At 44.5% G+C, this 15,144-nt stretch overlaps 1 long non-coding RNA gene and 1 pseudogene across 1 annotated transcript; one reads left to right on the top strand and one right to left on the bottom strand.

The window, feature by feature from the left end:
* The first annotated feature begins 4,372 nt into the window (after nucleotides 1–4,372).
* LOC120112070 (small nucleolar RNA R71) lies at nucleotides 4,373–4,470 on the top strand (annotated as a pseudogene).
* An 8,682-nt stretch (nucleotides 4,471–13,152) lies between these two features.
* LOC148700440 (uncharacterized) lies at nucleotides 13,153–14,721 on the bottom strand. Its single transcript, XR_015971917.2, has 4 exons — nucleotides 14,410–14,721; nucleotides 14,171–14,332; nucleotides 13,945–14,075; nucleotides 13,153–13,818 (listed from the first exon to the last, which is right to left on the bottom strand). It is a non-coding gene; the product is annotated as an uncharacterized LOC148700440 (long non-coding RNA).
* Nucleotides 14,722–15,144: the final 423 nt, after the last annotated feature.

The raw sequence follows: 15,144 nt of genomic DNA on the forward strand, positions 1-15,144 counted from the left end.
TTTTCTAATGGCCCAATACGATTTATGCTCTATTTCAACAGGTAGATGACATGCTTTTCCATAGACTAGCTGATACGGGGACATACCAAGAATAGTTTTATAAGCAGTACGGTAAGCCCACAATGCATCAGAAAGTTTTAAAGACCAGTATTTGCGTGATGGATTCACCGTTTTCTCTAAAATTCGTTTAATCTCTCGATTGGCTAACTCTACTTGGCCACTAGTCTGCGGGTGATAAGGAGTTGCAATTCTATGAGTGATACCGTACTTTTGTAACAGAATCTCAAAAGGTTTATTACAGAAATGTTTTCCCCCATCACTAATTATAACCTTGGGCATCCCAAACCTAGAAAATATGTTTTCTTTAAGAAATTTTAAAACTAGTTTGTGGTCATTTGTTCGACAAGACACAGCTTCTACCCATTTGGACACATACTCAACACCAACCAAAATGTACTCATATCCAAAAGATGGTGGAAATGGGCCCATGAAATCGATGCCCCACATGTCAAAAATTTTAATAGCAGTAATGGGCTGAAGAGGCATCATTTGCCTACGAGTTAGACTTCCAACACGTTGACATGGGTCACATGTCCTACAGAACTCGTGGGCATCTTTAAATAGTGTAGGCCAATAAAAACCACATTGTAACACCATAGCTGCTGTTTTCTTAGATGCAAAGTGTCCTCCGCAAGCACTGGCATGACAAAAAGAGAGTACACTTTGTATCTCATGATCCGGAATGCATCTTCTAAAGATTTGATCATTGCAATACTTGAACAAATAGGGGGCATCATAATAATAACTTCTTACTTCATGTAAGAAATTATTCTTATCATTCGATCCCCAATGCTCCGGCATCCGGTTCGTGACAAGAAAGTTTACAATATCAGCATACCATGACATAGTAGAAAGTGCAAACAATTGCTCTTTAGGGAACGAGTCCTTGATGGGCAACTGTGGCATTGAATCATTAAAAACTAGCCGTGATAAATGGTCAGCAACTACATTTTCTACTCCCTTTTTATCTTTGATAGTGATGTCAAATTCTTGGAGTAGAAGTATCCATCGTATTAAGCGTGGTTTGGCATCTTTCTTATCCAATAAATATTTTAGCGCTGCATGATCTGTAAAGATAACAATAGGAGCACCAAGGATATAAGAGCGAAATTTGTCTAATGCAAATACTACTGCAAGCAATTCCTTCTTGGTGGTGGTGTAATTCATTTGAGCATCATTTAAGGTTTTGCTTGCATAGTAGATGACATATGGCTTATTATCCTTGCGTTGTCTTAGGACAGCTCCTATTGCATAGTCACTAGCATCGCACATGATCTCAAAAGGTAATGACCAATCAGGTGGTCGTACGATGGGTGCAGTGCTAAGCATAGCCTTCAATTTTTCGAATGCCTCTTGACAGGTTTTGGTCCAATTGAACGGTGTATCAAGGGATAGGAGGTTACATAATGGTCGGGCTATGACACTAAAGTCCTTGATGAACCTCCTATAAAATCCTGCGTGACCCAAAAATGATCTAACATCTCTAACCGTTTTGGGTGCAGGTAGCTTGGCGATTAAGTCAATCTTGGCTCTATCAACTTCCATGCCCTTTGATGAAACAATATGTCCTAGGACAATTCCCTTTGGCACCATAAAGTGGCATTTCTCCCAATTTAGTATCAGATTCTTTTCCATGCATCGAGCTAAGACTGCTTGTAAATGTGACAGGCAATCATCAAATGAATCGCCAAAAACAAAGAAATCATCCATAAACACTTCTAAAAATTTCTCGTTCATTTCTTCAAAAATGCTGAGCATACATCTTTGGAATGTTGCAGGTGCATTACACAACCCGAATGGCATCCGACGGAAAGCGAATGTGCCAAAAGGACAAGTGAAGGTAGTCTTCTCTTGATCCTCAGGTGAAATTTCGATTTGGTAGTACCCGGAATAGCCATCGAGAAAACAATAGAATTTGTGTCCTGCAATTCTTTCCAAAACTTGGTCTAGGAAGGGTAGGGGAAAGTGATCTTTCCTAGTGACCAAATTCAATTTTCGGTAATCAACACACATGCGCCAACTCGTCGGAACACGAGTTGGAACTAGTTCACCCTGATCATTTTTGACTACCGTCAGACCTGCTTTCTTGGGCACAACTTGAGTAGGACTCACCCACTTGCTATCGAAAATTGGGTAAATAATACCCACGTCAAGCAACTTGAGGACTTCTGTTTTAACCACATCTCTCATCGTAGGATTCAGCCTACGCTGCATTTGCCTTGTGGTTTTGGCATTGTCCTCCAAATATATCCGGTGCGTGCAAATTAAAGGGCTAATCCCCTTCAAGTCGGCAATAGACCATCCTAAAGCTTCCTTATGATTCTTTAGAACACCAAGTAATTTTCTTTCTTGGGCATGATCCAGATCAGATGAGATGATTATAGGAAATGTGTCATCGGATCCAAGAAAGGCCTTGAGTTCCTTCGGTAAAGGTTTCAACTCGAGCTTAGGTGTTTGTTCATGGGATGGTACTATCTTTGCTTTTCGAGGTGGCAACTGTTCAAATTCCTCTATTCGCGGTCTCCACCCATTGACCATCATAACATCCGAATTATCTAAACCAGGTGGGACCTCATCATTAGCAGTACCTTCAGAACACCAATCTATCAAACCATTGTCGGCCGATTCAGTAAATGTTTCTTTTAACAAATATTCTTCCGCAATGGTTTCAACCCATTCAACTTCTTTACTTTCTTCATGATCACTGGGTTGTTTACCTATACTAAAGACGTTCAGTTTCAAGGTCATATTGCCAAAAGAAAGCTTCATGACACCATTCCTACAATTGATTAATGCATTAGAAGTTGCAAGGAATGGACGTTCTAAGATGACCGGAATCTGAGATGGTGAATTGGAAGCCGGATGTGTGTCCAGTATGATAAAATCAACAGGAAAATAGAACTTGTCTACTTGGACCAACACATCTTCGATAATCCCTCTAGGGACTTTCACTGACCTGTCAGCTAATTGTAAGGTCACAGTTGTTGGCTTCAACTCACCCAAACCGAGTTGCTCATATACCGTATATGGCAACAAGTTCACACTCGCTCCTAAATCTAGCAATGCTCGCTCAATCCTAAAATTGCCAATGATGCACGAGATAGTTGGGCAACCTGGATCCTTATATTTAGGAAGAATGTTATGCTGTAAAATTGCACTCACATTTTCAGCCAGAAATGCCTTCTTCTTGACATTTAAACGACGCTTGACAGTGCACAAATCTTTTAAAAATTTTGCATAGGAAGGCACTTGTTTGATTGCATCAAGAAGAGGTACATTGATTTTTACTTGCTTAAAAAGCTCAAGAATTTCAGAGTTTGGTTCAAGCTTTTGCAAGGGCTTTAATCTTTGTGGAAATGGTGCAGAAAAAGGACATTCAATTTTTTCAGTGGATGTTGGTGCTTCGGTTTCTTCATTATCCTTTTCTTTTGTCTTGGGAGGGTCAGAATCAGGTATAACTTGTGTTTGTTCTGGGACTGGTCGGTCAATAATCTTTCCACTTCGCAAAGTTATTATACTCTTTGCTTGCTCTTTATGCGAAGTTGAAGATGATGCATTGCTACTGCCGTAGACTTGAGGGTTAGGTTGTGGTTGAGCTGGTAGCTTATCCTTCTCTTGAGCACTTAAAGCAGTGGTCAGCATTGTCAGTTGATTTCTTAATTCATCATTGATTTTAGCTTGACCTTGCATGAAAGATTGCAAAGTTTCTTCGAGACTGGATTTTTGAGGGGGTGCATGTGCATAATGAGGGTGCGGAGGTGGAGGAGTTGGGTTATATACTTGTTGAGGTTGGTCATTCCTCCACCTGAAATTTGGATGGTTCTTCCATCCAGGGTTGTAAGTACCCGAAAAAGGATTATTGAAAGATTTTTGATAGGTATTCATAACATTGGCCTGATCGTGCAAGACTTCCTTGAATGCAGGTATTGTGGGGCAATCAGTGATGAGATGGCCAGGCATCTCGCAAATCCTACAACACTCGCTGTTATGTTCTACGGTCTTGACGGGTTCAATCCTTCTAAGTTCAATTTCCTCTACCTTCCTAGTACGGGCTGCCATTTTAGCTTGAATATCATCCTGAGTATTAAGGTTGTAAAGGCCCCCGTGTGGAATGCTAGTAGTCTTAGGCAAAGGTTTATTCACTCTATCCCCTGTATCCCATAATTGTGCAGTCTCTGCGAGAGAGTCTAAATAGTCCCATGCCTCATCGGGTTGCTTTTCCAGAAATAGACCATTGCACATAGTCTCTATAAATTGTTTCAACTGTGGAGACAACCCTTCGTAAAAGAAACTAATGGTTCTCCATGTTTCAAACCCATGATGAGGACAAGAGAGAAGCAAATCTTTAAATCTCTCCCAGCATTCATAAAATGTTTCATGGTCTTTTTGCTGGAAATTACTAATGTGCCTTTTCAAAAAGTTAGTCCTTTGTGCGGGAAAGAATTTTTTCAAGAATTCTCTTTGCATATCATGCCATGTTCCTAGCGATCTAGGTCTCAAGGAGTTCAGCCATGTTTTGGCTTTATCCTTTAAAGAAAAAGGAAACAAGGTCAATTTAAGGACATCTTCCGATACATTTGGCACTCTAAATGTGATGCTAATTTCCTCAAAATCCTTAAGGTGAAGATAAGGGTTCTCGGATTCCATCCCATGATACTTGGGCAGCAATTGAATTACTCCTGGTTTGATTTCAAAGTGTCCTACATTTTCAGGAATAATCATGCATGAAGGTTGACTAGTCCTAGTAGGGTGTAAGTATTGTCGAAGTGTCATAACTGGGGGTCTACCTTCATCACCATGGTGACTTCCTACATCATCAGCCATCTCACCAGATCTGAGATTTTGCGTAAGATTTTCAATATTATGATCTAAGGAATTGTCAAATGTTTGTCGATTCAGGCGTCCAGTGTTGTCCCTATTCCAACCTAGCATACAAAATTTTAGAGTTTATTTATTTGTTTGTTTTTTTTTCAATGATTACCCTTGATCTTTTCTTAAAGTTCTTATCAATTTTCAATTAGCAACAAGGGTTAATGAGATATGATGATAATAAAATTCTGATTCTAAAAAAAATTAAACACAGAAAATTCAAAGCAGACAGCAGCAAGGTTGTATATTAATTTAATGGTTGTAAAAATCTCAGAATATCAATCAGACCGTTCAGATGAAAGAAACTTGTGTCCTACACCAGCCGACAAAATTTGAGTCCAATCAGACGGTGCATTACACAGATATCAGAGTTTGATGCAGACTGTGCAGGAAATAAAAACAGCAGAAATTTTTTTTTTTTCAGTTTTAGTTTTACTATAATGTTCAATCTAACTGATAGGGTACTAATTAAATCTAAAATTATACTAATAACTAAGCCGTTCCCCGGCAACGGCGCCAAAAACTTGATGCAAAAATAAAATTGTTCTCCCAAGTGCAGGAGAATCGCACAAGTAGTAAATTAAGGAGTCTGAGGTCGAATCCTCAGGGAACGAAATATATATGAGATTACTTAGTATAATTTCAGATTAATTAATTCAATAAATTTATGAATTAAAATGATGTTTTAATTTTTAGAAATTAAAAGCAGAAAATAATATATCAATAAACAAAGTTCTATGAAATAAAGATGGTAGGGATCTGGAATCCCCCTTGATGATATTGCATCCAAGAAATAAACTCTATGGTTCTTGATTAAAAATGAATTGTAGGATAGATCTAATCATGGTATATGTTTCATGAACATATGAACTCAATTTCAAAGCATTCGTCGTGCTTTCTACGTCTACGACGAATCAAATACTAAAGCAATCCATATATCAATAATCATAATCCATTAAAGTGCTATCTACGAAATAACTATGCATGGATCAAAAACATATCAGTAAATATAATTCATTCAAGGCAAAAGTTTAGAGTTTACTTCAAAGAGCAATACATCAAAGGTTCCTCCATCTCCCTTCCTAAGAAATCAGCCACTCATTTTAAAAATGAGTCCCCCTTTCATTCTCCCCTTTTCCTTTCTTTCTTTTCTTTTCAGAAACAGGGGAGGCCCTCCTCTGTTTTTTTTTTCTTTTCGGATGGCAGAGGCCCTCCTCTGTTTTTTTTTCAATGGGAAAGAATGAGCCCCCCTCCCCCACCGAGAGAGACCTTATATATCCCCCTTGATGGATCTCTCATGCCAGCTGCAAGATACCTGGATGCGGAATCATGGAAGCTCGGACGTGGACGGCTGGATGAGGGATCGACGCTCGGATGAGAGCTGATCGCGGAAATCCCGGGATGCTGATCATCTTCAGATGCGGAGGGACGGCTGGATGAGGCTGTGATTGCGGGTGAATCGCCACGGACGGCTGCAGGATCTGGGGAAGAGATGCGGAAGAGGCTCGCAGGATGTGCTGTGAACGCGGACGCTGGGATCACGGAAGAGCTGAAATCACTGAGGAATCCAACTCTTGAGATCTGGACGTGGAGGAGTGCTTCGCGGACGGCTGGAATGCGGAGATGCTCGCGCGGAAGCTTAGTCGCCGATGCTGAAATCACGGGATGCCGACCTACACGCGGACGGTTGGAGCTGAAGCGCGTGAGGTGCGTGGGATCCTGATCTTCTTCAAATGGATGCACAGAGGCGCTCGGGAGCTTGCATCGCGGAAGGCTTGTTGGGACTTGGATGAACGCGTGGATGAGCGGAAACGAGCTGATCACGGGAGGAAGCTAAGATACAGGGCGCTGAAATCGCTGGGGAGTCCAATGCTGGCTCACGGACGGCTGGATCTCGAGGTCGGGATGCTGGGAATTGGTTGCATGCGAATCCATAAGAGATAGACGGTGAATGAAGCCAGGAGATCCGATCGCGGAAGACTGGGATCTAGATGAGATACGGATCCAGAAGCATGGGATGCACGAGATGCTGGAAGATAATGGGCATGCTGTTATGAATCCCACGGACCGTTGGATCCTTCCGGATAATGAATCTAGGCCCCTTTGGCTACTGCTCCATCAGGCTGAACTTGGTCTGCTAATACTCCTTTTAGTGTGCAAATGTGGCTGACCCATACGGTTGGCTAGTCACATATGGTGATGCATCTTTTTGGACCCAATGCGTATTTTAACTTTAATTTATGATCACCTGCACCCCACAAAAATATAATATTAATACAGCACTTCTATCATCATTTGTTAGCAATAATACTAATTTGAGTGATGTGTAGAAAGTCCTTTGGCCGCTTAAGGATCTTGAAGAAAGGGAGGCAGCGCTCAGCCGACCGGAAGACAAATCTCCCCAAGGCGGCGACCCGCCCGGTGAGCCGCTGCACTTCTTTGACTGTCCTCGGAGGCGTCATCTCTTGCAGCGCATGGATTTTCTCGGGGTTGGCTTCAACTCCACGCTGGATCACTATGAAATCCAGAAATTTGCCCGAGGTAACTCCGAACGCACACTTCGCTGGGTTGAGCTTCATTTGGTACTTCCTGAGCTTGGAGAATGTTTCGTTGAGGTCAGCTACATGGTGTTCCGCCGCTCGGCTCTTCACTAGCATGTCATCCACATAGACTTCCATATTTCAGCCGATCTGATCTTCAAAAAATTGGCTGATCAGCCTCTGGTATGTGGCTCCAGCATTCTTCAGCCCGAATGGCATTACCTTGTAACAATAGGTGCCCTTGTCGGTGATGAAGGCCGTCTTCTCCTCGTCTTCTGGCGCCATTCGGATTTGATTGTATCCCGAGAAGGCGTCCATGAAGCTCAGCAATTGATATCCTGAGGTAGAATCGACGAGCTGGTCGATGCTTGGAAGGGGGAAACTATCCTTCGGGCAGGCCTTGTTCAGGTCAGTGTAGTCCATGCATATGCGCCATTTTCCGTTGGCCTTCTTTACGAGGATTATGTTGTCGAGCCAGTCTGGGTAGGAAACCTCCCGATGAAGCCGGCTTCAAGGAGTTTATCTACTTCCTCGGCTGCGGCTCGCTGTCGTTCCGGGGCAGAGCCCCTCTTTTTCTGCTTTACAGGCCTGCAGGTTGGCTTCACTTGGAGTCGGTGGACCATGACCTCAGGGTCAATTCCTGGTACGTCGGCAGGCGACCAGGCGAAGACATCAGCATTGTCCCGCAGAAAGCTGATGAGGTGATCCCTCTCGCGAGTGCCAAGGCCGGAGCCGACCTGCACAGTTAGCTCGAAAAAATTTTCTCGTAGAGGAACTTGAACGAGAAGCTCACCGGGCTTTACTTGCTTCTTCCAGAGGTCGTCCCTCACGTCCAGGGTTTCTATGGGCAGCGAGGGGCCCGTTGCCTGTGTTGGCGCCTCTGCTGATGACTCTCGCCGACTCGGCGCTTCAGTTGGTTGCTTTGCTCTGCGGGTCGCCATGTAGCACTGCTTGGCAACCAGCTGATTCCCGCGGACCTCGCCTACTCCTTGGTTGGTGGGGAATTGCATCAGTAGGTGGCGGGTCGAGACCACGGCTCGGAGGGCATTTAGCCCTGGCCGCCCAAGGATAGCGTTGTAGGCTGAGGATAGACGGACCACAAGAAAGTCCGTCCTCACAGTGCTTTCTTGGGGAGCGAGGCTGACCGTAACAAGAAAGCTGACCTCGCCCTCAACTGGGACCGAGTCTCCGGTGAACCCGACCAGCGGGGTATTAATTTTCCGAAGCTGGCCTCCCGGTAATCCCATTTTTTGGTAGGCGTGGTAGTACAAAATATTGGCTGAACTTCCATTGTCAACTAAGACACGTTTTACATCAAATTTGTTTACAATCATGGAGATGACCACAGCATCATCGTGAGGGGTCTCAACCCCTTTCAAGTCCTCGTCCGAGAACGAGATGACTTTAGAAATGCGCGGGCGCTTCGGGGAGATTCCTTTTTGGGCTGATCCTTCAGCCGAGGCTCCTCCAATTACATTGATGGTGCCGGCGATAGGCCCGTTGTCATCCGAATTTTCGAACGGTGCGGCGTTTCCCACTGACCTTCTTTCCTCATGTCGGTTCCTTACGAACCGATTGAGTACTCCGCGGCGAATAAGCGCCTCAATCTCATCCCGGAGCTGAAAACAGTCCTCCGTGTCGTGCCCGCGGTCTCGGTGGAAGCGGCAATACTTCCTGGGATTGCAGAGAACTTCTGTATCCCACATAGGAGGCGGAGGTCGGAAGAAGTCCCGACCTTCAATCTCCATCAAAATCTCGGCCCGGGGTGCATTGATAGGAGTGTAGTTCTCGTACCTCCCCGAGTGCGTCCGAGGTCACAGTGGGGACCTTGGCTGAGGCGGGGTCTTCTGTCAAGGCTGTCCCTGCTGTCGAGGCGGGCTTCTCAGCCGAGGGAGGTTCTTCTCTCGGCGGGGGGATCGGCTTCTTTGGCGGCCGCGCTCCTCGCGGCGTTTCTTCTGTTTCTTTGAAGTTGGTTCAGTTGCACCCCGCCTGGAGGCGATAGCCTCCTCTGCCTTAGCATACTTCCGAGCTCGGGCTAGCATCTCGGTGAAGTCGGCAAGGAAGCTTTTCTCGATAGAGAAGAGAAATCGGTAGGAACGAGCTCCAATTTTTAGTGCCGACATGGCTATTGACTGGTCCAGCTCATGGACTTTCCACGTGGCGGTGGTGAAGCGGTCGAGATACTCCTTGAGGGATTCCCCCTCCTTCTGTTTGATATCTAGGAGGGAGTCCGACGTCCGCCGCTGGCGTCGGCTGGCAGCAAAGTTGGTAGCGAACTGCCTGCCGAGCTGCTCGAAAGAGGATACCGTGCTCGGCTTCAGCCCGGAAAACCAAAGCCGAGCTATCCCTCGGAGGGTCGCCGGGAACGCCTTGCAGAGCACGACCTCCGAGGATCCTTGCAGTGCCATGAGAGCTCGGTAGCTTTCCAAATGGTCGAGGGGGTCGGTAGTTCCGCTGTAGGGCTCCACTTGAGGCATCTTGAACCTCGAGGGGACCGACTCGTCCTCGATTTGGCGGGAGAAGGGAGACTTGGTGGTGAATTCGAAATCCCCCTCCCGTCTTGCCTTCTTGCTGTGGAGCGCTTCAATCTGGCGCTCCAGGTGCTCGACTTACCTGTCGAGCTCCTCAATCCGGGGAATTGTCACTGTGGTCTGCTCCAGCTCATGGTGGTCCGGGGCCGACTCAGCTTCGGAGAGTTGGGGTCTTCTGTTGAGACTTCCCTCCGGCAGCTCTCTCTGGGGGGAGACCCGCCCTTCGTTGTTGGCCCTGGAAGAGCCATGAAGGTTCTGGCCTTGAAAAATCGGGCCGTTGGGAGGAAACTCCGGCGGGATCTGGGCTTGTGGGGGGAGCGTAGGTATGGCTTCCTCACGTTGCAGGCCTTGAACGGCAGCGGCCAAGGCCTGGACTTGCTGCACCAGGGCGTTGAATTGTTCCGGCTGGACCTGAGGAACCGGGTCAGCCGGAGTAGGCGAATTCTGGACGGAGTGTCCAGGACTCTGCGGGGGACGTCGGAAAATGTTGGAGGCTTCCTTACTTCTCAACTTCATGATCGCGACACGGTCCCTTCCTCTAGCGCCAACTGTTGCTGGAAATTGGACCCGGGGGCGGTCGTCGGCTGAGGAGGGGGAGCTCCGGTGGGCTCAGGAGGGTGGCGATCCGTCGGCGAGCGGCGTCCTCCGTAGGGGTGCCTGCAAAAAAGCCGGTGGCCGGGTCTTCTGGCGCCGGCCCTCCGATGCTTAAGTCAGAGGGGGGCTTTGTTTTTTAAAGATGAGAGGAGGAAGATCTGTTTTTCTTCAAGTTTTCTTAGTTCAACCCCCCTCGGGAAGGAAGGGTCCCATTTTTATAGGGGGTCGGATTACCTGTGATGTGATAGGGCGATGCCGTCGTACGACTCAGCATGTTGCTTGAGTTGGCATGTGATCAGGTGAATCATTGCATTGATGTCGGAGGTGAGGCCGGGATCAGAGAGTTGTCACGGCCGACGGGACCCTGTTAAGCCGATTTGCCGTGGAGAGCTGAGGATCCGTAGATAATAGGAGCCACGCGCATTAATTGTTAAGTGAGTCGGAGATGTGCATTAATTGTTGAGTGAGTCGGAGATGTGCATTAATTGTTGAGTGAGTCGGAGATGTGCATTAATTGTTGAGTGAACCGTGGGTTTGCAGAGATCATGCGTATTAAATGCTGGAGGCGGTGGTAGGGTATGGCCCCCGGCCAGACTTCGGAAGGGTACAGCCGTGGTAGGTGGGCGGCGAGGACGGACTTCCGAGGTCGGGAGCTCTCCGGGTCGGAAGTTCCGAGGTCGGACGCCGACCTCGGCCGTCTAAGGTCGGCCGTCATGCGGTCTTCTGGTGACAAGGTTCCCATGTACTGGGGGGGAAACCGCATTCCCCCAACACATACATATATCAATATAAATTAGTAAAGATAGAAAATAGCAAAAAATCAATACTTGAAATGCAAATATCATAAAATTATATACCAATTAACCAACACTGCTCAAACAAACCGGTATATATATACATGCATACACACACACACACACCAGATATCATTAGATAATCGTTCTAGTCATGAATAGTATATCATATATCATCAAAATAATTATTTTTTTCAATACTGATATATCAAATAATAGTTTACCTACCATTTTCTGATTAGCAAGATTAGAGTCGATAATAATTATCTTTTCAGCTTTAGACTATCTACAATCATACTTCGACTTGTGATTGACAATCCATAATCCCATGCTTTGGTCCATAGTAGCAATCAAAATTGTTACACTTTGGCTTGTGATCACAATTCATACTCCTACACTTTGGCTTGCAATGACAAACTAAAATATCAATCTTCAGATTATGACTTGAGAACCTTAATCTCATGCTTCAGCCTATAGTAACAAACCAAAGTGTCACTTTTTCACCCATGAGGGATGATCCATGATCTTATGCCTCATCGTGTGATGACAAATCATAGTGTTATGCTTTAGCTTGTGATTGCCAAACCATAAGAACATGGCTAATCTAAAATCCTTCTTACTAAACCATCGAATTATTTAATTTTATTCTTACCAAAAAAAAATAATCTAATGCTATATTCTTTACCGAATCTCAAAGCAATTGGTATCATATTCTATCACAACCTGAACCCATCACCTAGGTCGACCATGTAATATAGCCATATGAGCCCTGGAGCAGTGCCCTAAAGTTCATGCAAAGCTTATGATGAACAAAAATCTAATAACTCCACAATTAATCAATTAATCCAAATGAATAAATATGTCATATCCAAATAATCAAACTAGTTCAGTTACATGATCTTCAAATGTTCATCATTATCAAAGAAAAATAAACTAACTAGTTGATAACTCTGATACTTGAACTCCGTGCCCAACTCATCAAAACTTGCATCTTGCGACTTTGAAAAAAAAGAAGTAATGTAAGCTTTACAGCCCAATAAGAATCTCCATATATCCACACTAACATAATAATAATATAACTTTAAAAACCATAAGAAATCATTACACACTTCATGAAATCACAAATTGATTATGAATAATGCTTAAATAATCAGTATAAATATATACATCAAATATCAATAGAAATCTGACTACTCAAGAGTGATATATTATATGATATCTCATAATTCTTTAATAGTATTTTCAATGCTTTTCATTCCATTCTTTTTTAACTTTATCCGGTTCAATTATCTTTTCGACTTTGAGCCAAATTTCGGTCGCGTTTCTAGCTCGTGACGGCGCAACCAATAGTTTCACATTTTCAGCCTGTGATAGGACAACTAATAGTATCGCATTTTCAGCCTATGATGGAGCCTGCCAAGATATTGCATTTCTAGCCTTTACCAGGGCCTGCCAAAGTATCACATTTTCAGCCTGTGACGGGGCTTGCCACAGTATCACATTTCCAGTATGTGATGGCAAAACCGATGATAACGAGATAAGCCCAAAGTCCTTATTCATTCAATCAAGTTCATATTCACACGTCAATTTCTTTTTATTATCGGCTTAAAACTAACTATGGTCACATTTTTTGCATGTGATGAATCAATATAATATGATTAGTCCAGAGCACCACATCCATTAGTCCAATTATGCAAGTATAAGTTATACTCGTATATACGTCCATCATACTATTAATCATAAGCACATTTGATCAAAATATGATTTAATACAAACACCATCATAAAACTATTTTTGCTTCTTACTTATCTGGATCATTAGTATAACATACATATATAGGTACAAAAATATCTATATCATGCAGGTCGGTATATAAGAATTCTTATCTCTTTGCTGACAACTCAAACAAACTGATCATTTGCCCGCACCGCGATCTACAAACAGGTGTGCATAGAACCTTGCTCAATGTTCTCTTGTCCAAAAGATTATTCTCCTACAGAACTAAATCAACATCAAAATTTATATGAGGTATCCAATAACCCAGAACCCTCTACTGATCCAGTAAAGGATCCACCATCACATAGCAACCCTAGACCATCCAACAACCCTTTCAACTAAAGATTTATTCGGATCAAGTTAGAGAGAGAAAATACCAATAGAAAGAGAGAGACACTAGAAAGAGGAAAGAGAAATTAAGAAAAGAGAAAAATAGGACCGAGAGACTCTCTCTCTCTCTCTCTCTCTTTCTTCCTTCTTCTTGAAGGGAGGAGGGTGCTCAGCGGCGGACAGCTGCCCATGGTCGGCGACGACTAGGGGTGGTAATCGGGTCGAGTCGGACATAAACAAGTCGGATCAGATGCAGGTCGGGTCAGAAAATCATAAATCCGATTTGATCTGCTTATTAAATAGACCAGAAATTACAACCTGAACCTGTCATGTTTAATAAACAGATAATTCGGCCTGTTTAACCTGTTTAATAAATATAATTTCAAAAAGTAGTTGCTCGGTCCTAGAGAGAAATCTAATTAACATAAAAGGAGGCAAGAAGAGGTGAACCTGTACTGGACAAGCCAAGATGATAAGCATCGTGGGCCGCCAATAGATTTCCTATGTAAGCATGAAATAACGACTCGTAGAGCAGAGAGTGGGTTTGACAAATTCCTTTCACCTCCAGCATCTCGAGGACCCTTTTGAAATCTTGAATCGCGTCACCCTACCACACCAACAAACAGAAGAAACAGAGCTTACATAGTTACATCGAGGAGATGGGAGGAGGGCTTACATAGTTACATCGAGGATCCAGATCTTGAAGAATCTGATGTCGTTGCGGTAGCGCTCGTCATCCGCAAAATTGTTGATGCAGTCTTCCAAGAGATTCTTGAGGTGAGCGGCGGTGGTGCCATTAGGATCTCTTCTGAAATCATCGAACGCCTTGCGGATGGACCTGAGACGAGCGAGTTAAACCCATTAATGAGGGGAACGGGAATAGGTGTTGGAGAGACGGGAAGAGAGGAGGCTCACTGGAGCCAGGGGAGAATGGGATCGGCAAGGGAACGGGGGAAGGAGGAAGGAAGAAGAGTTAGAAGAGTTTAATCCAAGTCACTGAGAAAGTCTAGAAGTCCTAAGGCTGTAATGATGGGCGATGGCCGCTCTACCGACTGCTGCTCTAGTCCTCTGGACCTCTGGTTATCTGGTATGGTCCTATGGATAATGGATGGGCGGGAGGACCGAGCCACCGAGGATGGCTACTTTTCCATCTGGTCATCCCACGTCTTGTCCTGTTGAAGCGAGTGGAGAAGACCAGCTTTGCTGGAGCAGCTGGACGCCTCGATTGTAGCTAGGACCCTGTTCCGTCGATTTCGCGAGAGGCGATCCCGAGAGGCCTTTTAAATGGATTATCTGATCCAACCGGATCTATATATTAAACGAATTAAACGGATCAGACATATAAAATATGTATCCAATTTAATTAAGAAATAGATTAAACTGGTCAATCTGTTTACGATCCGAATTTGTTTAGGCCAAATCCAAACCCATTTATAGCGGATCGAACACTGGTCGGATTGGCGGGCCGAATCATATTTTGCCACCCCTAGCGACGACTCGTGGTCGACGACCCATGGAGGTGCCGGCGATGCACCACACCTGGCAACGGTTGACCTAATGAAAGAAGAAAAACACCAAAATAGAGGAGTCTTGTTTAACATCAATTCGGCAGTTTGCTGGCCAGATTCAAGGAGAACAGTGGTCCAAAGA

Source organism: Phoenix dactylifera, chromosome 12 (genome assembly GCF_051530095.1).
Source record: "Phoenix dactylifera cultivar Ajwa chromosome 12, Ajwa_hap1_PhDact_Kaust_v1.1, whole genome shotgun sequence".
Lineage (NCBI taxonomy): Eukaryota > Viridiplantae > Streptophyta > Magnoliopsida > Arecales > Arecaceae > Phoenix > Phoenix dactylifera.